Genomic DNA, 24,584 nt, shown 5'->3' on the forward strand with positions numbered 1-24,584 from the left:
AATGGCAAGGGGTTTTGATCCTACTTCATGTTCTGGCTTGGTGGGAGCCTAGCCAGTTTGGATGTTCACCTTCCTAGACATGGACGGAGGGGGGAGGACCTTGGACTTTCCACAGGGCAGGGAACCATGACTGCTCTTTGGATTGGAGAGGGAGGGGGAGAGGAGTGGGGGGAGGGGGAGAAGAGTGGAGGGAGGGGGAGGGAAATGGGAGGCTGGGAGGAGGCGGAAACTTCTTTTTTCCTATTCTCAATAAAAAAATTAAAACTAATAAAAAAAAGAAAAAAAAGATACATGTCTAAGAAACCTAGACTTTTTATGGACATACTTACTGCCAAAGTAAAGACATACTAAACTGCTCTATAACACAGAGGCTTTGGGATAAATATCCTTTTTAAAAAGCCGAAACATGCGTATTCTCTCTCGCTAACCAATTAATGCTCTCTAAACTCATCTTTGCTCAGTCACACCAATATTCTTTCTCCTTGTTTGACATTCCTTCCACCAGTCAGTTCCTCGGCCATCTTAATGAGTCCCGTCCCATTAAAAAAGAGTTTATTTCGTTATCGTTACATGTTTTGGGGTATTTTGCCCACATATGTGTCTGTGTGCCTTGTGCCTGAGGCCAGAAGAGAGCATTGAGCTTTCCCAGAGCTGGAGTTACAGAAAGGAGAGACAAGAATCGAACCTAGATCTCCTGGAAAAGCAGCCAGTGCTCTAAATCATGGAGTCATCCACCCAGCCTCCTTCTTCCTTTTCTCTTTGCTATAAAGGTGTTTATTTTACGAATTTTAGATGTGTTTTATGATACCTTAAAATGGGTTCTAAGGAAAAGTGTAAAAGTATAATATTTCCAAAAACTGAATTTATTTCCCAAAATGTAGATTGTATGAGTAGCTATTGAGAAGACAGCGGAAGCATAGATGAGCAGGGTAAGGCAAGGGAGGGGATTGGGGCACGGAGAAGGAGAGGAGAGAAGCAAAACACGGACTCTTCTGGGTGTGTGGTGGGAGATGTGGGTCAGTGGTAGAAAGCGTGCAAAGCTCTGGCTCCCGTCCTCAGTGTGGTAAAAACCAAAAAGAATAAAACACAGTGAAGTGAATATTTGCCTTCCATGGAGACAGTATGCCACACAGTAAGCATGGCAATCAAATTTGTTAAGAATTTGGGAGTAAGGAAAGCCAAGAGCTGGGAATAACAAAAATTTATTTCAGAGAGGTGAACAAGCAGAGAACCCATACAGTAAGGGAACTAGAGGCTGGCTTTGTGGCACTCCTAAGTCAAGGCTTGGTAGCCTCTTTAGTGATGCTGAGTCATTGGGATTTTATGGGGAAAAGGGCAAAAACTAGGAATAAGTAAGTTCATTATCGCATATACTCATTAACATTGAAAAGTAGATATAGTTTACTAATTAAAACTGTACATGATACTATTTTAAATGACTCATTGAGCATCTATAGTGAAAAAACAGATGCAATCTATCTGGTGCAGGTGTGCAATTCCTGGTCCATGTGTGTTGGCTTCTCTTGATCAAAGAGCATTTGAGTTTGTGAAGATACTAATGTGTATTATTTATTTTTATCCCAAGTATTTGGTGAAATGGGGGCATCTAGGACCTTATGAAAATAGTGTTTATGTTATTGATAAAATTGTGGGCAAGATATCAACAAACTTTAGTCGGCCTGAAACACAGCAGGTGTTTACAGCAACTCGGGCATCCTGCTCTTACTGCAGGGAAAATATGGTTGTGGAACTAAAGTGTTTGTGTTAAACATGTAGGAGACTTGTTATACAAGAAATTGTGAAATAAAGGCACAGGCTAGTAAAGACAGCCATAAGACTATGCTTTCTTTCTAGAGGCCTTTGTTAATATAAGAGATTGTCACTGTGGAAGATTAAACATGACGGATCTGAAGTATAGAAACGAGGGGTAAACCAGCACGTTTGGGTAAAAGCAAAAAAACAAATAGAAGGTAGCAAGGTAGCAGATAGAGAGAGGCAGTGGATGGATAGGAAACATCATTAAAACAGGTGCTATGACATCCAGCAGAGACGGGGTGGGTGGTGGTGGTGGTAATTCTATCAACATCCGGCAAATCAACTGGGCAAGAAGCCACCATGCTGGATTTTCCCACTGAAGTCTCTCCATAATGGAGCTCCTGGCTTTCCTTTCACTCCTCAGTCATTTTTATGCCATAAGATAAATAATAGTAACATCTGTTCTAGCGGATCTCAAGGATACAGTGCTTTAAAATATCTTTAGCTGCTTACTGTTCTCCCACCCCTCTCCCTCCATACACACAGCCTTTTCCATCACAGAGCTGGGGTGGGGAGAGTGTGATGGAGGACACTGGCATAAACATCATAAAGTCTGAGATAAGGGAGGGGCTTCCTCAGCTCCGGAGTCTTACTTCTTCCTTCAACGGCACATGATGGTCTATCGGTACCATGTATATTACACCATATACCATGTACATACAGGCGGCCTCTCTCTCTCTCTCTCTCTCTCTCTCTCTCTCTCTCTCTCTCTCTCACACACACACACACACACACACACACACACACACACACACACACACAAACCTATACATCCACAACAACAAGTAGAAGACCATGATAGCCTTTGGCTTTAAAATATTTCTTCACTATTGCCTCTGGGCTTGTGGGGAAGCATATGTACACGGTAATAGGTAGACTGATGGATGAATAGATAGAAGATGGATAGATAGATAGATAATAGGTAGATAGATAGATGATAGATAGATAGATAGATAGATAGATAGATAGATAGATAGATAGATAGATAGATATCTGTTAGATACATGCTGACTTCTTTGTACTAGTGCCACTCTTTGGGTTCCTACAGTTTTACAATGTTTAAAAGTGTTTTAAATTTGTATCTATCTGTCTATCTATCTATCTAATCTACATATATATGAGTTGTAAACTTATATTCCTAATGAAGTGCTAAATTGTTTTAATAAAATCAAATTACCAATATGACATTCAATTCATGAATTTGTCAAGAATGTATTTAACATATATAGTTTGAGCTATCTATTCCTTTCCCCTCTTCCATTCATTCCATCGGAACACTGTATATTGTAAGCATTTTCTGACAACGTTAAAAATCACTACTCTCAGAGGTTACAAAATTAGTCAACAAATTATTCAATTATCCCCATGCTCCTAGAATTTTTAGTGGTAGGGCTATTTTGGCATTATTTTATTTATTGGGTTTGTTGTCACAACACGTGACTGAACATCTCTGCCCACGTCTTTGTCCTCACAAATTTCCTGACTTAGCCAAAGAACCTCTGAGCTCATGAAGATACTGATGACCAGTACTCGTGTTCTACAAACATTCATGCAGATTTCAGCTCCAACAAACCACATACGAGTGTTCAACTATTATGCCTTCACTGATGATTGCATATGATGCTAAAAAACCACTACCACGTGGTTTTTTCCAATTCTGCTAATTTCTTTTTTTATTTTCTTTCTTTTTTTATTGAGAAAAGGAAAAAAAAAGTTTCCGCCTCCTCCCAGCCTCCCATTTCCCTCCCCCTCCTCCCACTCTTCTCCCCCTCCCCCACTCCTCTCCCCCTCCCCCCGCTCCTCTCCCCCTCCCTCTCCAGTCCAAAGAGCAGTCAGGGTTCCCTGCCCTATGGAAAGTCCACGGTCCTCCCCCCTCCGTCCATGTCTAGGAAGGTGAACATCCAAACTGGATAGGCTCCCATCAAGCCAGAACATGAAGTAGGATCAAAACCCCTTGCCATTGACCTTGGCTTCTCATCAGTCCTCATTGTTCGCCATGATGAGAGAGTCCGGTTTTATCCCATGCTGTTTCAGTCACAGTCCAGCTGGCTTTGGTGAGCTCCCAATAGATCAGCCCCACTGTCTCAGTGGGTGGGTGCACCCCCCGTGGTCCTGACATCCTTGCTCGTGTTCTCCCTCCATCTGCTTCTCATTGGGACCTTGGGAGCTCAGTCCAGTGCTCCAGTGTGGGTCTCTGTCTCTATCTCCATCCATCACCAGATGAAGGTTCTATGGTGATATGCAAGATATTTGTCAGTATTGCTATAGGATAGGGTCATTTCAGGTCAGAGGTAAAATACTTCTATCATTATTTACCATGTCTTTTATTGGTACTGAGATTAATCATATTTTGCTTTTTCTCTATTTCCATGTCTTCAATTTTGAATAATCAGTTCTTTTGAGTTTTAAGATAAAGATGAAACAAAAGAGACATTTTGATGGTGGGGAGCATTTGGGGGTTAGGGAGAAACCTGGTGCCAGAGAAACTCCCAGGAATCCACAAGGATGGCCCCTGCTAAGACTCCTAGCAGTAGCGAAGATGGTGCCTCAATTGGCCATCTCATGTAATCAGATTGGTGACCACCGTAATTGTCATCATAGAACCTTGACCCAGTAACTGACAGAAGCAGATGCAGATGGGTTCCTTCATTTCTAGCTGGAGCTAACTAGAATTTTATAGTAGATGTCTGCCTTAGCACAACTTCTCAAGTGCCTCGTACATCAATATGTATCGATATATCAATTCACATTTTGGTCAAATATTTAAAGGTGGATTTTTCCCAACATATTTTTTTTCTTTTCATTAGTTATCTATCGCTGCACACTAAATTATCTGAGAAACAGCTTAAAACAATTGGTATTTCACAGTTTCTCATGGTTTATCTGAATCTTCTTCAGGCTTTTTCAAATGTGTTTACTCTCGAATTGGTTACTTAGTTCTGTGTTCTGATGATGGTTTCCCTGGTGAAAAGGTCAACCTCCTAGCTACTTCACAGGGCTGCAGGCAGGATTCATTTCCTTGAGAGCTGCTGGCTGGAGGTGACCCTCAGTACTGCCGACAGGGAATCTCCATCAATCTGCTAGGTTTAATAAATAAAACAAAAAAGATAGTCTGCCAGTATTAGGAAACCACAGTTTTAGACGTCAGGGGATTGTGTAGGTTTTTTTTTTTTTTTCTAAGAATACTACCAGGTAAAACTCTAAGCACTTTCTCTCATGACCAGTGTGTTGGCCACAGCAAGGAACTGCTTTCTAGTGTGAAAGGCCGAGAGAGAGAGAGAGAGAGAGAGAGAGAGAGAGAGAGAGAGAGAGAGAGAGAGAGAGAGAGCTGTGTCCCAGGTAAAGGAGAGCCATTTTCTCCACCCCAGGTTCCTCCAAACTTTGCACCTCACCAAAATGAGAGGTGAAACCTTACTTTTGTCAAGTTTACAACTCAAAAGAGTCATGCCTGCAGATGGGAGTAAATATGGCTCACCAGAACGTTCCCTATTCCACATCTCACTGCCAGTCAACAAAACCCCAGGATGGAAGTACATGGGAGCTAAAGGAACTGGTAGACCCAGGTGGCTTCTGAGGAGCAAGCAGTGCTGACAGAGACCCTCAGTGAGATGTAGAGACAGAATATGAGGCTTTGTGGCCACAGGTGTGAACATCAAACAAAGCCGCACACTCTAGCCAGCATAATGTAACTGAATATTCAAGCTTTTTAAAAGGAAATAGCAATCAACGCTATTTCCCTATCAATTAGCTATCGATGCGTTTTTTAAGCCCAGAAACATTATCTTCCAAAAATACAGGTGAAGTGCTTTCTCTGGTAAACAAGAACTGGGTTATCAGAGGATAAACCCACAAGAAGCATTTTAAAGACTCTTCTGGAGCAAGGTCGTCTGTGTAACTGGGAGGTCATATATAGATGAAGAAAGGCGGGGTGCCAATGGAGCAAGCAATGAAAGTTAGCTGGTGTGTTTGTGAGTGGTTTAAATCAAAATGTTTAAGCTAGTGTTTTAGCTACTTTTAGATTGCCGCGGTAACTTAAAGAAGAAAGAGATTCTCAGGCTTATTGTTTTAGAGTAGACATTCATGATGCTGAGGGCAGGGTGGTAGCAGGGCACCTGAGCGGCATCACAGAGATCATATCTGCAAACACAGATTCAAAGCAAGATGGGAACTTGGTAAGGCTAGACTATGAACTGTTAAAACCCACCCCAGGGAGGTGCTTCTTCCAGCAAGGCTGCCCCACCTCCCTAAACAGTGCCCACCCACCACCTAGAGTGTTCAAATTCCTGAGCCTATGGGGGACATTTATCAAACCACCACAATCTGCAATGTTAAAAATGCACTGTTGTAAGAAATGAAGGATATCAGTGTCAGAAGAGATGGAGAAAAATGGGACTGGTCTTGTCACAGGCAGCCAAGCTGACCCTTAACTGTGGTGTTATTGGAAAGTAGCTTATACTAGTTAAAGGTGTATGTTATATACGGCTGGAGAGATGACTTAGCAGTGAAGACCCTGTGTTGCCCTTCCAGAGGGTCCGAGTTCCCCTCCCAGCACCACCTCGGCACCACAACCCTCTGTAACTTCCGCTCCAAGGAATCTGCCGCCTCTGGCCTCTTTGACCATCTACACTTCACACATACACCATAATATAATTAACTAAAATAATTTTAAAATTCCATTCGAGTCTTTGAGAATAAATAGAAAGTATATATTAATTGATTAAATAAAATGTAATAATGCCCAAAAATTATAACAAGAGTCAGAAAATAAAGAACATAAACAAAAATAAAAATAGTGAAAAAGTAATAATTACAGTAGATTTAGACTCAATTTTATTGATAGTCACCTTAGGTATGATTGGGTTAAAAGTGTGATTGAAGACAGAGACTGTTAGAATGGTTTAAAAGTGAGATCTAACTACTTTGTCTATAAGAAATTAATTTTAAACATAAAGATTTGCACGGATGTAAACAGGAAGGTATGGAGAATAGCATTCCATACATAGACAAATTGTCTGCAGGAGGCAGGAGCAGCCTTGTGAACTTCAGAGTAAGATGGCTTCAAAGTCAGGAAGGTCAGAAGAAATAAAGAAGAATGTTACATCACGAAAAGGTCCTTTCCCCCAGAATACATAATCCTTAATGAAGATATATTCAATCAAGGAGTCAAAACACACGACCCGAACCTAATAGAATCAGATAATTTTACTATCATAGTTGAGACTCCTGTGAGTGAAGTCTAGACAAAGCAACAAGAAAATGGCAGCAGCATTCCACGCCCTGAAGCTCATAGCTATCCATCTGATCTCATTGGTACCTGCAGACTACACTGTCAGCGGGGGCAGGATTCCTCTCAAGATCGTGAAGAACTTCACAAGAGAAACAGGTTTGGGGCCAGAGAGAACATGAAATCATACAAAGTGTAGTTTCATATCCCAATAGAAATCTATAATAGAAAAATGGCTGGAAATATAACCAAACAAATCTACTTCCCTATGATTTCCCCAAACACCTAGTGTATTGAACACTTGAAAGAAACTCCCACAAGATAGTGCATGCAGATGGCAAAGCTTCAGCACAGCTCCAACAACAGCCCTGATAATTTTCTACCCAAAACATGGTGCAACATAAAAGTCCTTAAACTTGGTGGTTTTAGTATTCATCTGGATTCCTTAAAATTTTTATAACCCCAAAGAACTTTTTATTTGTATGGATCATATCTACTGATACTTAGAATATTAAAAACTTAAGAAGTTTTAAAGGTGATTGTTTATTCATTTCCTTAAGTAACAGCAATAAACCTCCAATATTTTAACATAACACATTTGAATGCCAAGTAATCGTTTTCAAAATCAAAAGAATTTAGTAAAAGTGGCATTTCATTTTTGCAAGTCTCTTCAGTGTCTGGCTTAGCATAATGAAGTCTCACATGTCCTTCAGTAGCTGATTCTCAATTGTTATTTTATATACGAAGAAAATCTAGCCTCATACAGTACGTAGTTTGAAAAAGAAATGTGGCTTTTATTGCCCTTTGAATGCTTGTGGTTATTCTTTGATATCACACCCAAACTCAGTCAGTGGCAGTTTTTAAAAGAATCCTTGAAGTAAGAAACCTGCAAGTGTGTCAGTGAACTTGCCCTGTTCCTTGTATCAACATACCCCAGCCACCTGGTCTATTTTGCATGTTGAATGAGGCCTTTATTCATCGCTGCTTTTCTAACAGCATACGCTGGTCATTTGGGAAGCATTGCCCTCCCGATCACACAGACTTCCCCAAAGTTGACACATTTCCCAACACAGCATCACCATCATTAGTATCACCCCAGTCTGAGCAGAAAAGCCCTTCAATATTGGGAAGCTGTCAAGCTCACAGTGGCAGATAGGAATTTTCCAAAATTCTAATTTTTGCTTGATAGCTTAAATTTTATTGTTGGCAACAAATACTGTCAGCTGTTTTCCTTGAAGTGACAAGTTCACTTTGTTCATTTTTTGACAAATGTCTGCCACACACCTAAGTATGAATAACCATAGTTTGTCAGTCATTCTTTCAAGTAAAACTGACTTTCAGTGAAAAGGAAAAGAAACCTAGCTAGCTCCGCTCTCAAGCGTCTGTACAGAGCCGTACTGTACCTCAGAGCACAGCAGTGGGTACTTAGACCTCCCATTTTGACACACTCAAGAATCTAGATTTATCTAAATCAGTAATTATTACTCCTTTATCCAGGACATTCTTAAGTGACATTGGCCTTTTTCTCTTGTGAGTGCACAGTGGTCTAAAAAATATGTCTGCTGGCCTACTCTGACGCCACTGGCTCAACATGGAATAAGATCACAATATTCTTCCACCATGGCTTTCCAAACATGAGTTCATGTGTCAACCAAGAAAATGGCCTAGTATTTTATCAAAATATTTTTGACCCGGGACTGGAGAGTTGGCTCAGTAGTTAAGAATATAGGCCGCTCTTCCAGAGAACCCGGGTTCAATTTCCAGCACCCCTATGGCAGCTCACAACTGTCTGTAGCTTTGTTCCAGGGGATCCAATACACACATACCTACAGGCAAAACACTGGTATGCATAAAATAAAAGTAAATTATTTAAAATTATTTTAAAAATATTTTGACCCAATGGTTTAAAAATATTTGACCCTTAAAGGTTCTAGAGGATCCCCAGAGATGCTCAGGGGTCCTTGAACCTTATTCTGTAGGGAGATCAATGAGGAGACTAAATGACCTCAATCACCATTGTAAATGGATGATCACCCTGAAGAAACTTGTCTACCCTTGGCTGAATTGAGATGCTGAGAATGAAATAACCTTAATATGCAAAAGTGGATTGTTCTAATTATATCAAAGAAAAATGATCACTGTAGACTAGAATTGGTTCAGGTTCACTATAGATCCGGGGACTTGTAAGGTGTTTTGAGTCTTGTCATATTTTCTTGTTTCTGAAAGTTTGCATTCCAAGACTGATGGGCATATAAACAATTATTGTGTATTTTTAGTGCAAAAACCATTGGCCCAGATGACATGCAAAGAATTTTCATTCATATTTTCTTATGAGAGAAGAATTGCCACGTTAATGACATGTAGAGATGTTCAAAATGACTTTATGTGTTATGTGCTCATTTTTTATACCTTATGATGATTCCATCTTTATCTCCAGCTAGCCTTTCATTGTCTTTATATACACATAGTCATTGCGTGGATGGGGGAATGAAAGTGATATTTTCACAACACACCATACAGCTGAGTTGGCAGTGTCTGTGAACCTTCCTCCAGCCTCTTTCCTACTGCCACGCTCCTCCCTTCCACACCCTGACCATTCCGCTTTTGCTTTTGAATAAACCGCTTTATTTTGTTTAGCCTTCACAGCTGAGAAAAAAAAATGTTGATTTTTGTCCTCCTGGCTGGCTTATTTCACATTTGATATCCTCTAGTTCTATCCCTTGCCTGCAGTGGATACTACTTTACTTTTCTTTTGGGCTACATAATACTCTACTGGCTGTACAAGGTTCAATAAGAATAGTGTTTACATATGGGATATATCATCCATCTTTATCCATTTATCTGTTGATGGACATGCATGCTGACTCCACATCCTAAGTGCTGCAGTGAGCATGCATATGCAGGTATCCTTGTGCATGTGCACGCCATATCCCTCAGTCCATATGCAGAAGTGGGAAAGGCGGATTGGACGAAGGTTCTAGTGTCAGCTCTCCAGTGAATTCCACAGCCTCCCACGGTGCTGTATTGATTGACATCCCTACCAGCCGTGCCCAGGGGCTCTTTTCGCTCCACACCCCTGCCTGCATCTGCATATATGTATGCATATATAGTAGTCATTCTCAATTGGAAAAGATGAAATTCCACTGTAGCTTTCATTTGCATTCGCCTGATGTTAGCTGTGCATGCCACGTGCTCCTCACCTCTGCATCAGTCATTACACGTCTGAGAACTGTCCACTTAGATCATTTTATAGCTCGGTTGCTTGGTTTCTTTCTTCTGGCTCAACTCTCTATTATTACACCCAGTGGGACAACAGGAATACAATGCCCATCTTGCTTCTGACATTGTTTGGGTTTCCTCAGTTCAACAGAATGTTGACTATAAGTTTATAGAATGTAACCATTATTATAGTGAGGTCTTTCTATACTCAGGATATTATCCACCTAGAATCTAGCAATTCTAATGAAGATTTTCTCCCATTCAAAAGATTCAAAAGATTTTTTTCTCTTCGCTCTGTTGACTATTTTCTAAGTTGATATATTTTCTAAGTATATAAGCTTTTAAATTTTTTCCTTTTATTAAAAACAGATTGTATTTTCTCACACAATACATCCTGATTTCCCCTTTCTCTACTCCTCCCGGTTTCTCCCCCCATCCCCTCCTACCCAAATTCACTCCGTTTCTGTCTCTCATTAGAAAGAGAACAATCAGGTTTCTGAGGGAAAAATAATAAACAAGATAAAATATAACACAACAAAAACAAAGCACACAAAGCAAAGAAAAATAATCCAAGACACAAAAATCAGAGACCCACTCGTTTGGACACTCAGGAACCCCATAAATACACTAAACTGGAAACTCGAATGTATCTGCTGAGGACCTGGTGCAGACCCGTGCACACCCTGTGCAGCTGCTTCAGTCTCTGTGTGGTCTATGAGCTCTGCTCAAGTTGATTTAGAAGGTCTTATTTTATTTTTTAATAATTTATTTTAATTTTCTTTTTTGTGTATTGCTGTGAAGGTGTCAGATCCCTGGGAATTGGAGTTACAGATGGTTCTGAGCTGTCATATGGGTGCTGGGAACTGAGCCCAGGTCCTCTGAAAGAGCAGCAAGGGCTCTTAAGCACAGAGTCTGGTCTGACTTTCTTGGTGTCGTCCATGCCCTCTGGCTCTTAGACTCTTTCAGCATCCTCTTCCTGGGGGTTCCCTGAGCCCTGAGGGGAGTGATTCGATGGAGACTTTCCATTTAGGGATGAGTGTTCCTAAGTTGTCACTCTCTGCACGTGGAAGTCTTGCTGTGGATCTTTATATTTGTTCTCTTATTGCAGGGGGAAGCTTGCCTGATGGTGACTGAGGAAAGCACTGATCTGTAAGTACAGCAGAATATCCCAGAGGCTTCCAGTCTGTGGAGAGTGACTATAGTCTTGGCAACAGCCTAGGTTGTTTGGGAAGCCTGAGGGAACTACTTTAGCTAAAAATTCAATTAGATGCAATCCAACCCCAGGCTTGGAAGCTTCACTTGAGGACAAAGGGTGGCCAGTAGGGACTCTGTCTCTCATTTTGCAATTTCATTTATATCCCCCTCATATATCTGTCTAATTTAGGAAGCTTCTCCTGTATTAGATTTCCATTCTATTCTTCAATTGTCACTTAACTTTAGCTGTCTCTCACCATATTCCTTCCCTTGTCCCCAACTCCCCTAATCCTTACTATTTGATCATCCCTTTCTGGCCCCAATCCATCCATAACTGTTCTATTTCCCTTTTCTAATGAGATCTACTACCTCCCATAGTCCCATACTCTATACCTAGCCTCTATGGTTCTACAGATTGTAGCTTTGTTATCATTGACTTAAGAGTCAGTATTCATATATAAACAATTACCTACAATTTGTCTTTCTGGGTTTGGCATACCTCACTCAAGATGATTTTTTAAGTTCCATCTGTTTACCAACAAACTTCACTTTTCTCAATGGCTGAGTAATACTCTATTATGTAAACAACATTTTTTCATGTGTTCTATTGTAGAGGGACATCTAGTTTGTGGCTATTGTGACTAGAACAACAGTGAACGTGGCTGTGTAAGAATCTCTGTGGTAGGCTGAAGCCTGCTTTGGGTGTCTGCCCAAGAGTGGTTATACTGGATCCTGGGGTAGATCAATTCCCATCTTCCTGAGGAACAGCCCCACGGATTTCCATGGTTGCTGTACAAGCTTGCACTTCCATCAGCAGTGAATAAATTGTCTCCTTACTGCACACGCTCACCAGCCTGAGCTATCAACTGTTTTATTGATCTTAGCCATTCTGACTGATTTAAAAGAATATATATCTCAAAGTAGTTTTGCTTTGCATTTCCCTAATGACTAATGATGTTGAAAATTCTTTTAAGTATTTCTTGGCCATTTAATTTCTTCTTTTGAGAATTCTCTGTTTAGATCTGCATCCCATTGTTAACTGAATTATTTGTTTTCTTGATTTTTAGTTTTCAGAGTTCCTTAAGTATGATGGATATTAGCCCTCTATCCAAAGTGTAGTTGGTAAAATCTTTTCCAGCCTTACATGTATGATAATATGATGACATCATCTGCCATGAGGAGCTCTCAGTTTTATGTGGTCCCTTTTATTGTTGTTCTTACTTGTTGAGCTAAAGTTATTCTGTTCAGAAAGTCTATTTCTGTTCTAATAAGTTAAAGGCTATCTCCCACTATTTCTTCTATCGGGTTCAGTGTGCCTGGTTCTATGTTGGGTCTTGGATCCATCTGGACTCGAGTTTTGTGGAGGGCGATAAGCATCTATTTGAATTCTTTTACATGCAGCATCCAGTTTGACCAGAATCATTTGCTGAAGTACTATCTTTTTTCCTGTGTGTATTTCTGGCTTCCTTATAAAAAATCAGATGTTCATACATGTCATTTTTTGCATCTTTAGGGGCCCACCCCCAGCTCCCAAATAAATACATAGAGGCTTCTTACTTATGAATGCCTAGTCTTACCTTGGCTTCTTTCTTGCCAGCTTCTCTAACTTAAATTATATCGAGTCTCTTTAACTGCACTTTGCCTCTGGGCTTTTTACCCTTTATTTATTCTATAGGTCTTCCCTTCTTACTCTGTGGCTGGCTGTGCAGTAGGATGGCTGGCCACTGGTGTCTTCCTCTCCTCCTTTTCTTGTTCCTCCCTCTTCTCTCTTTTTCTCCTATTTATTCTCTGCTGGCAGCCCTACCTATCTCTCGCTCCTGAATAGACATTGGTCACTCAGCTCTTTATTAGACCAATCAGGTGTCTTAGACAGGCACAGGCACACAGCTTCACAGAGTTAAACAAATGCAACATGAAAGAATGTGACATATATACATCACTAAAAATAACCCGCAGTAGAAATGAATGTAACACACCTTAAACTAATGTTCCACAGCAGATTTGTGTCTATGTCTCCAATTCAGTGTCATCGATCAATGTGTCATTATGTGCCAATAGCATTCTGTTTTTATTACCATAGCTCTGTAATACAGGTTGAAATCGGGGATAGTGATGCTTCCAGCAGTTCTAGCTGTTCTGGGTTTTCGTGCTTCCATATGAAGCTGAGAGTTGTCCTTTCAAGCTCTGTGAAGAATTGTTTTGGATTTTTGATTTGCGCTGCATTGAGTTTGTAGGTTGCTCATAGTAGGATGGCCGTTTTTGTTATATTAATCCTTGTAGCTCATAGTATGAAAGTTCTTTCCATCTTCTACTTTTTTGTAAACTGAGGACTTATTGGCATAAACACAACCATATAAAAACTTAAGTTATGCAAAATACAGTCACGATGTACTCTTCCATCCCCCAAGCTCAGCCCCTGAGCCCCCTTCTGCGGAGAGCCAGCCTGGCACCACCCCAGTGCATTCTGTAGTCAGTGGAAGAAGAGAGCTCACATAGCTGTCCAGGTCAATAGTGACGTCCAAGTCGCAATTGTTTTTGGCCTTGGGCTTCATGCCAAAGGTGCCAAAAATCTCCTTGCCAGTCTTTCCTGTTAGGTAGTCCTCCATGTAAAACACAGTCTGCTTCCAGTGTGTATATGGGGACTCATGACTGGTAGAATAGCCCGTCCTCTTGTGGCATCGGTGAACTCGATGTTGAAGTAGGCCACCAATGCATGCAGGTAGTCATTCCGCTTCACTCGTAGGCAGAAGGGGAGGTGAAAGTCAGGTCCTCTACCTTGATTGTATGAATGTCCACCTCCTTTATGAGGTAGACATTAGTGATCAGCTGCTTTGGGTCCACCACGTTCACCAAGGGCTCCTTGATGGCCACATCTTTGACGCAGAACATATCGAAACCATATATTCTCCCAGCAGGGGATCTTGTAGTCTTTGTACTGTCGGGCCTCACATAAAGAGGGGCCCGGTATGGGAAGATGAGGCCATCGGGTGCCAACCACTTGTCATAGGCATGCAGCACGGTGTTGAGCATGGACTCCTAGGGAGCCTAGGCTGTTTGGATGCTCACCTTACTAGACCTGGAAGGAGGTGGGAGGTCCTTAGACTCCCCACAGGGCAGGGAACCCTGACTGCTTGCTCTTCGGGCTAATGAGGGAGAGGGAGTTGATTGGGGGAGGGGGAGGGAAATGGGAGGCGGTGGCGGAGAGGAGACAGAAATCTTTAATAAATAAATAAATAAACAAACAAACAAACAAATAAATAAGAGAGACAGTAGCCCATCCACTCGCCGATGATGATGTCCACTTTATCCACAGGCAGCTCCACCTTCTCACTTGTTGGCTTTGACAATCTTCACAGCATAATCAGAGATGCTTGAACATTCGATCCCAATGACCTTGTGGGCTCCTGTCTTGGCCGCAAACGTGTAGGGGATTCCGGTCAGTGCCTGAGCCCATGTCCGGCACTACCGTGTCTGTGAAGAGGTGCCGATTGTGAAAGATGGAGTTGTGGTATATAAGGATGCTCATCCTTCAGTATCTCCTCATGGATGCCAAAGCGGGCATAGGAGTCAAAGTGAGTAGTCTTTGGTTGTCATGTTCTCAGCATTGGGCTTCTCACTGCTTTCTGGTTGACCACAGGAAACCTCCATGATGCAGTTCACCGCCCCGGCTGCCGCCATCTTCACCCAAGTCTCTCTTTCTATCTTCTAATATCTTTTCAGTTTTCTTTCTTTCTCAAAGTTTCATCATACAAGTCGTTCACTTGCTTAGAGTTACCCCCAAGATATTTTATGTTGTTTGAGGTTATTGTGAAAGGTCCATTTGTCATTTATATAAAGAAGGGATACAGATTTTTGTGAGTTAATTTTGTATCCAGCTACTTAAAAGGTTTATCAACTGTAGGCGTTTCCTGGTGGATCTTTCCGGATCACTTATATATACTAACATATCGACTGAAAATAAGAGACTTTGACTTCTTCCTTTACAATTTGTATCCCCTTGGTCCTCTTCAGTTCTGTTATTTCTCTAGCTAAGACTTCAAGTACAGTATTGAGTAGTATGGAGACAGTGGGCAACCTTTTCTTGTTTCTGATTTTAATGGGATTGCTTTGAGTTTCTCTAAATTTAAAGAGATGTTGGATGTATACTGCCTTTATTATATTGAGGTATGTCTCTTATATTCCTAATCTCTCCAGAACTTTTTATCATGAAGGGATGTTGGATTTTGACAAGAACCCCTTCTGCACCTAATAAAGTGATTGTGTGGTTTTTGTTTTTTAGTTTGTTTTTATGGTAGATTATATTTATCAATTTACATATGTTGAACCATCTCTGTATGTCCGGGATGAAGCTTACTTGATCACAGTGAATGATCTTTTTGATGTGTGCTTAGACTCACTTTACAAGGATTTTATTCGGTAATTTTGCATCTAGGATCATAAGGGAAACTGCTCTGCAATTCTTGTTCTTTGTTGGGACTTCATGTGGTTTGGGTATCAGGGTAACTGTAGCCCTATAAAATTAATTGGGCAGTGTTCCCTCTATTTCTGTTTTGGGGAATAATTTGTGGTGTATTGACATTAATTCTTCTTTGAACATCTGGTAGAATTCTGTACTAAAACCATCTGGCCCTAGATTTTTTTTTTGGGGGGGGGGACGTTTAATGACTCTTATGTCACTGGTTGTTATAGGCCTGTTTAAATTGCTTATCTAACATTGATATAGCTTTGGCAAGTAATATCTATGGAGAAAATTATATACATTTATTTTAGATTTTCCAATTTGATAGAACAGGTTTTTAAAATATGGCCTTATGATTCTTTGGATTTCCTTGGTGTCTGTTGTTATGTCCCCTTTTTCATTTCTGATTTTGTTAATTTGAATAATCTCTCTTTTAGTTAATTTCAGTAAGGGTTTGTTAATCTAATTGATTTTCTCAGAGAACCAACTCTATGTTTTATTGATTTCTTTGTATTTGTTGTGGTTTCTATTGTATTGATTTCAACAGTGAGTTTTTTTCTTGCCTTCTGCTCTTTGAGGTGTGATTTCTTCTTTTTGTTCAAGATAGTCTAGGTATGCTGTTAAAGTACTAGATTAAGATCTCCTAAAAAAAATTTTTTATGTAGCGCTTGGTACTATAAACTTGCCTCTAAGAACTCCCTTCACTGTGTCCCATGAGATTGTATATGTTGTATTTCCATTTTCATTCAATTCTATAGTCTTCGATTTCTTTCTTTACCCATTTTTCATTCAATATTGAGTTGTTCAGTTTCTAGGTGATTGTAGGTTTTCTGTTGCTTCTGTTGCTGTTTGTATACAGCTTTAATCCTTGATAGTCTGACAAGATTCAGGGAGTTATTTCAATTTTCTTGTATCTGTTGAGACTTGCTTTGTGTCTGAGTATGTGGTCAATTTTGGAGAAAGTTCCTTGAAGTGCTAGAAAGAAGTTATCTTATTTTAAAGTGAAACAATGGAATAATCATTTTTGATTTCCACTTCTTTTTTGATACATGAGTGCATTCCATTCATTTTGTGTCTTTCTGGTTCCAAATTCATCTGACATTCTGCTGAGAAGTTCAGGAAATAACCCAGATGATATAGACAAGATTTTAATTCATTAAGTACAAGGTGGTGTGCACAGATCTGCATTTCTATGAGGACTGGAAAGAAAAGCATTCTAAGTTGCGCAGTAGACATGGGGCTTCATCCTCTCTCAGAACAGCATCTTTTATGAACAGGCCTCTATTTGAGATTCATCATTGTGAGCTGGATGCAAATAAATGACTTATTACCACACAAAAATACCAAATTATTTGAACTAAATGAAAAGGTAAGTAAGTTCAGGTCAAATTGAAGCACAATTTTCTTTCAAAATTTTTGGGAAAGTAAGGCTACAGCTTCAGATTTTGAAGTTTGGGGTAAAGGCTATTGACTATGTTGACTTACATGTAAAGTTTACCATTAATTTAATACTTGGCTGTGCCAATATTTTACATAACAAGAAAGGAGACATCACATATCTTATAAAATATATTTATTCTGAGTGATGTTTTATCAGTTTTAATGTTATGTATCAATAATCATAAACATTGAGATAATTCTAAAAAAAAAAGAAGTTATCTTATTTTGTATTTGGGTGAACTGTTCTGTAAATACCAGTTAAGTTTATTTGATTTATAGCTTCAGTTACCTCCTACATCTCTCTTTAGCTTTTGTCTAGATAACCTGTCTGTTGGCAAGAGGGGCATAGTGAAGTCTCCTACCTCAGCATAAAGCTCCTCCTACAGGAGGAGATTTATGTAATCATATAATTTTTCACAAACTTGATTGCCCTGATATTGGGTGTACAGATGTTAAGCATTGCAATGTTGTCTTTGCGGATTTTTTTACTTGATGAGTATGTAGTGTCCTTCCCTATCCCTTCCAAATGGTTTTGGTTGGAAGTCTGTTTTGTCAGATCTTAAAATGACTACACAAGTTTGGTTCTTTGGTCTATTTCCTGGGAATAACTTTTCCCATCCTTTTAGCCTGAGGTGGTATCTATCCTTGATGTTAAGGTGTGTTTCCTGAAGGCAACAGGATGGATTCTGGTTTTGCATCCACTCTGTTATCTGTGCCTTTTTGTTTGGAACTTGAGACCACTGGTATTCAAAGCTATAAATGAGCCATGTTTTTTTATTATTTTTTATTCCAAATTACTTTTTTACTAATGTGGTAGTGGTATGTATGTGTCTCCCTCTTTTGATTATTTGCTGTCTTTTGGAAGGTATAGTTAACCTTTAAGTTCTAGTTTGCCTTCTAGCCCCTTCTGTAGGGCTGGGCTTGGAGAAAGATATTGCTTAGTTTGGTTTTGTCATGGAATATCTTATTTCCTCCATCTATGGTAATTGAAAGTTTTCCTGGGTACAGTAGTTTGAACTGGTATCTGTGGTCTGTTAGCATCTACAGCACATGTGTCCAGGCCATCCTGGCTATTTGATCTTCTCCTCTGGCAGCATATTATTATGTATTCTTCGTTCTGTATGTTTCATGTTTGGATTATTATGTGCCAATCTATTTGGTGCTCTGTATGTTTCTTGGATCTTGATAGGCATCTCCTTCTTTAGGTTAGGAAAATTTTCTTCTATGATTTTATTGAAAATATTTTTATAGTTTTGACCAAGGTTTCTTCTCTCTCCTTCATTCCTATTGCTCTTATATTTGGCCTTTTAATTGAGCATTGCGTTTCCTGGATATTATGTGCCAGAATTTTTTTTTTTTTAGATTTAACATTTTCGCTGACCAACGTATCCAATTTTTCTACCATGTCGTCAATGTTCGAGATTCTTTCTTCCATCTCTCATATTCTGTTGGTAAGATTTGCCTCTGGCGCTCCTGGTCGAGTTCCTAAACTTTTATTTTATAGTTTTTCCCCCATTTTGAGTTTTTAAAAATTGATTCTATTTCTTGAAATTCATTCATCATATTCTTTTATCCTTTTCCTTCCATTGTTTGTGTTTCCACAGATTTTAAAAAGGATTTATTTCCTCTTTAAGGACCTCTCTTGTGTTCAGAAAGAATATTTAAGGACTTGCACATGCACGTGTGTGTGAGAGACAGACAGACAGACAGACAGACAGACAGAAACAGAGACAAAAAACCTCATGTAGGAATCAGTTTTCTATGCCAATATTATAAAGTATTTCACCATATTTTCCTCTAACAGCTTCAGTGTCTCAGGTCTTACATCTTCCATCACTTTTGAGTTTATTTTTATGTAATTCTTGGAGAGAGGATAAGAATTATCACCAAACTTCAACCTTCTGCATACACAGACTCCCCAACATCATTTATTGAAGAAGCTAACACTTGCAAATAAGGTTCTGACATTTTTAGTGAAGATCAGTTGGTTAAAAATATGTCCTTCTATTTCTGGATCCTCTGGTTTGCTCTGTTGGTCTCCATGTCTGGTTTTATGCCAATGTTATGCTGTGTTAGTTAGCACAGCTCAGTAGTGTGTTTTGAAATCAAGCTTTGTGATGGTTCCAGACTTGTGTTTTTGTTCAGTTGCTTTGGTAATTTGGGGTTCTTTGTAATTCAATAAGAACTTTAAGAATTTTAGGGATTTTAGTGCCTCAAAGAACATCACTGGTGTTTGATGGAGACCGTCATTGACTGCCGATTGCCTTTGGCAGCAAGGGCACTTATTAATTCTTTCAGTCCATTAACATGCATGTTTTTTATTTATTTATTGTGCTCTGTAATTTTCTTTGTCAATATTTTTCATTTCCCTATATAATATCTTATTATGTATTAGGTATGGGTTGTGACTATTATGCATGGGGTTGCCATGATTTCTTTCTTAGTGAATAAATTATTGGTATAAAGAAGCTGTTGAATTGTGTGTATTGATTTTATGTCCTGTTAGTTTACTGAATTGGTTTAATAGCTTTTTGGCAGACTATATGTTTTTTCTGTATATAGTCATAGCATATGTGATTAATGATAATTTTCCTTTCGTGTTTGTGTGCCTTTTATTTCGTTTTTAACTTCTTTGTCTTAAGTTTCTATTACTATACTGAACAAGAGTAAGCACATACGTGTCAGCTTTGATGCCTTCTCAGGTTTTTCCCTGACTCAGTGTGTTCTCTGAGAGCTTCTCATTGATAGTCTTTATTATATTGGTGTACAATTTTTTTATACCTAGTCCTGTTGTGGCCTTTATCATAAATAGATGTTGAAGAATTTTTTAAAAATCTGTTTCTTTATTATGTGATTTTGTCTTTAACTCCCTGTATGTTTACTGACTTTTACATTTTGAATTCTCCATCTCTTCAGTGAATGGATATCATGCTCATAGTGTATGAGAATGTCTAATGTATTATTAAATTCAATTTGCAAGTATTTGAGGGTTTTTTTACAATTATGTTCATCATGAATATTAATCCAATGTTTTATTGTTTGTCTTTGTCAGATTTTGGTAGCAGAACAATGCTGGCCTAGTAGAATGGAAGAATCTCCTCTCTTTCAATTGTATGGAACTGTTTGAGAATCCAACATGTCTTTTTTGTTGTTGTTTTGTTTTGTGAGGCAGGGTTTCTCTGTGTAGCTCTGACTGTCCTGGAATTGCTTTGTAGACGAGGTTGCCCTAGAACTCACAGTGATCCACCTGCCTCTGCCTTTCTAGTGTTGGGATTAAAGGCATGTGCCACCACTCCTGGCGAGAGGAAGAGGACCTGTCTTTCCTAGAAAGTTCCTCTCACCGCTAACTAAATGATAGAGCCCCAGCATGCAACCGTGTGCTTGTTATAAACTTCTAATGCCATACTTAAGAATAAAGCAACTAAATAAATATTCCCCTCGCCCTTCCCTTCATGTGTGCCATGCTCTAGGACCCAGCTCAACTTAGCAGAGTGAAAACCCTTTTTCCCCTCCACTCTACCCCTTTGCATTGCTCTCTTTCTCTTATACAGCCTTAACTCTTCTCATTGTTCTTGTCTACTGCTCTGAATCTTTTTTGAGTCTCTTCTAGACCTACATGTGGGCTGCGATGTACTGATTTATCTTCAGATTCATCACATTTGCCAGTCAAATCCAAGAGGGTGCCTTTTACTCATGAATGCCAAGCTAGATTGCTAACTAAAAAAAAAAAAAAAAAAAAAAAAAAAAGATACTGAGAATGGAGATCGTTTATTATTTTTTGCCCCCATTAGGACCCTGACACTACAATGATGTGGCTCATGACTCCCAGGCAACCTTTTACAGTTCTGACTTCACAGAAGACATCTCAGAACTCCTGCTTGGAATCCTGGTGATTACTGTGTGTGTCATTCATCTGGCTTCAGTTCTTGAGTCCTTTTGACAAAACTTTATTGGTGCTATGCCTGTGTTGGGTGTTTACAAGGTCGGTTACTCCAGGTACTGCTTTGTATCACATCCTCTCCCAACCTTGAGCAGGAAAATCAGCTATTTCCTCACATACCCTCGATTCCTGCTGACTCCTGTCTGCTTTCATCATTGCCCAGTCTAAATAGGCTCTGGCCTTTCCTCCCCCTCTTGCTGTTCCTCAGCTCCCCAGCTCCAGACAGAGGCTTTACCACTTGATGATCCCAGTCTCTCTTCTTGGCCAGGCTGCACCCATAAAACTAGCTACAGCCTGAAAGAGCAGCCACCCTAAAACAAACCCAACTGTGATATCCTCCCATAGCCATAGCTATGCAGGAGAGTTTTTTTGTTTTGCTTTGGTTTGGCTTGTTTTATTTGTTTTTGTTTTAGGTTTTTTTTTTTNTTTTTTTTTTTTTTTTTTTTTTTTTTTTTTTTTTTTTTGCATTAGTTAAGGACCCTCTTCTGGGAAGTGTTGGGAAGGAAGCAGAAAAACTGTTTTTATGCTGGGTTAGGGCTCTGTGGCGCTCCTCTGCAGTAATTCAGAATGCACTAATGCCACAGATAAGGAACTTCCTGCACACCTCACGGGGGAGTTTTTAAACCTGAAGTGTGGGTTTGTTTTTAGAAACAATCACAGTTACTATATACGAAAATATCTTATTTGTATCTTCCCAAAGATGGTTAAAGTGAGTGTAAAACACCGGGAAAACTATTTCTGTAAAATGATGGTCCTTTTTAGAAATGTTATATTTCCATGCTCAAAATAATTCCAGCTGAGAAAACTTCTTCCCAAGAACCTCAATTTCTGTTTTATCAAAAGCATCAGCCATGTAAGGCCTTGTGCTTTTCCCGTCATACTTGTAGTTATTGAAAGTCTACTTACTTTCACGCATACCTTGAGTAAGGGAGACAACTGATGATTTTTTAGAAGAAGAGAGTAGCTGGTGTGCTCACTGTGCAAGCATGAAGTCTGGACTTCCATCACTTCAATTAAACCTCGGCGTGAGGGCTGGGCAGATAACACAGTGGAAGACGGCTTGCAGTGCAATCTGATTCTGAGACCTCAGTAATCAGTTATAAACTAGGCATGATTGCACATTCCTGTAGCCCTGCTGTTGGAGGGCAGAAACAGGCAGATCCTGGGATTCTCAGACATCCAGCTTAGTGGAAACAGTCTCAGGTTCAGTAACACACCTTGTCTCAAAACCAAACAAAATGGTGGAGCAGTATAGGAAGGCATCCACCATCCTACATACACACACGCATGATGAATGTGTGCCACACCTGTAATCGTAACACTTGTCTCATACACACAAGTCCGGAGCAGTGGTTCACACCTGTATCCTAACACTTGTCTCATATACACAAGTCTGGAGCAGTAGTTCACACCTGTATCCTAACACTTGTCTCATATACGTGAGTCTGAAGCAGTGGTTCACACCTGTAAACAGAGACTGTGTGTTCATTTCTCGGCTGCCCAGACCTGAATAATCACACAGAAACTATATTAATTACAAAACTGTTTGACCAGTTCAGGCATATTCATAGCTAACTCTTATATCTCAAATCAGCCCATTTCTGTTAATCTATGTATCGCCATTACGCAGTGGACTACTGGTAATATTCCTTTATCCTTCTCCTTTGTCAGCTCCATGGCATCTCCTGACTCTGCCTTCTTTCCTACTCTGTCTCTGCCTGAATTTCCCACCTTGTTATATTCTGCCCTGCCATAAGTCAAAGCAGCTTCTTTATTACCCAATGGTAATAAAACATATTCATAGCATAGAGAGGGGAATTCCACATCATCTCCTCTTTTTTGCCTAAATGAAAAGGAAGGTTTTAACTTTAACATAGTAAAACTGTATATAACAAAACAGGCATCAAGCAAGAATTACAGTTACAATATCACACACCTATAATCCTAACACCTGCCACCAACATATGGTGTAGTGGTCCATACCTACAATCCTAATTCCGGTGATAGAGGCAGGATGATCATCCAGAAGTTCCAGCAGGGATACATAACCAGACCCTGCTCCCCACTCCAGAAATAATCCTCAACAAATTGAAGAGAAATGTCTTTTTGTACCTACATCAATTTGACAGTTATATGTAGGTATTGCTGATCTATGCTCCTTTGACAGTGAATGAAATTTTTTAAAAAGCCTTCGTTATATGGAAGAAGGGAGATTCTAGATTGGCATTTTTGTTTATAAATGACATTTTAATTTTTAAAAATTAAAATTACCTATAATCATTTACCTTTTTTTTCTTTCTGTCTCCCCTATCCCCCCACAAATGGGGGAAAGAAACATCTGCCTGCCTCAGCCTAAAGTTTCATTTTTGGAACTTTATCATCCAGATTCGAAAGCATGGGTGATCGTGTCGTGTCGGGTGAAGTTAGTTACCTAATGATGGTTCACCGTAAATCTTTCTTTCCTCCAAACCTGGATGAACTGCAACACCAGGCGTGGGAAAAGATGTTTATTTTCTTGAATATTTTTAGACATTGGGAAATCCATATTCAATTTCTTCCGTATGGGAATATATGTTAGCGTATAGTTTCTACCCTTGTCAAATGCTGTGTGTTTCAAGGTTTTCCGCAGAAGTTCCAGGTGGCAGGTTACAGACTGGAGGGGGAGTTGCGTGAGACCAGCTTTTTCTCCATCAGCTCTAGCGTGGGTGGAACAAAGAGACCTTGCAGGCCTTTGATGGACCTGACATTCTGCATTCATTTCTTATTTTAGTTGAAGCTTTTGTTTTGTTCTGTTTTGTTTTTTGAGATGTGTTTGGTTTGGTTTCTGGTTTGGATTGACTCAGGTCCTTATTGCACAGGCCAGACTTACGCCAAACTCACAATTCTCCTGCCTCAGCCTGCGGAGTTCTGGGATTGCAGAAAAATCACCCGACCAAGAAGTGATGTGTGAACTGTGTGGATTCATCTGTGAGGATCAATGGCAGAAGCAGAAGAAAAACTCAAACCCTCATAGATTTTAATTGTTTCCAAAGAGTAACAGAAGCAACTCGGACAGGCTGCTTAGGGATGTATAACTTACTGCAAGTGAGGCCTGCTTTCTAGGCATGGGGACCGAAAGCTAAGCAAGGCTTAACTGAATCACAGCGCAGTCCCTTCTGCTATCTCATGGAAAGCATAATTTACCAGCAGTGGGAATAATGATGATAATGATTCGAATTAATAAACTTGCTGGTGAAACCACCATTCAGACACATGCTGAGTAATTTAATTAGCCCGGGCTGCACTTTCTCTGT

The 24,584-nt window shown here is 39.7% G+C and overlaps 1 pseudogene; it reads right to left on the minus strand.

Moving 5' to 3' along the window:
• Positions 1–13,861: 13,861 nt before the first annotated feature.
• On the minus strand, positions 13,862–15,130 carry LOC126489524 (protein arginine N-methyltransferase 1-like; annotated as a pseudogene).
• Between the last annotated feature and the right edge of the window lie 9,454 nt (positions 15,131–24,584).

The sequence above is a fragment of the Alexandromys fortis genome, unplaced genomic scaffold, assembly GCF_014885135.2.
Source record: "Alexandromys fortis isolate MF-2015 unplaced genomic scaffold, M_Fortis_MF-2015_v1.1 scaffold_214, whole genome shotgun sequence".
In the NCBI taxonomy this organism is placed as follows: domain Eukaryota; kingdom Metazoa; phylum Chordata; class Mammalia; order Rodentia; family Cricetidae; genus Alexandromys; species Alexandromys fortis.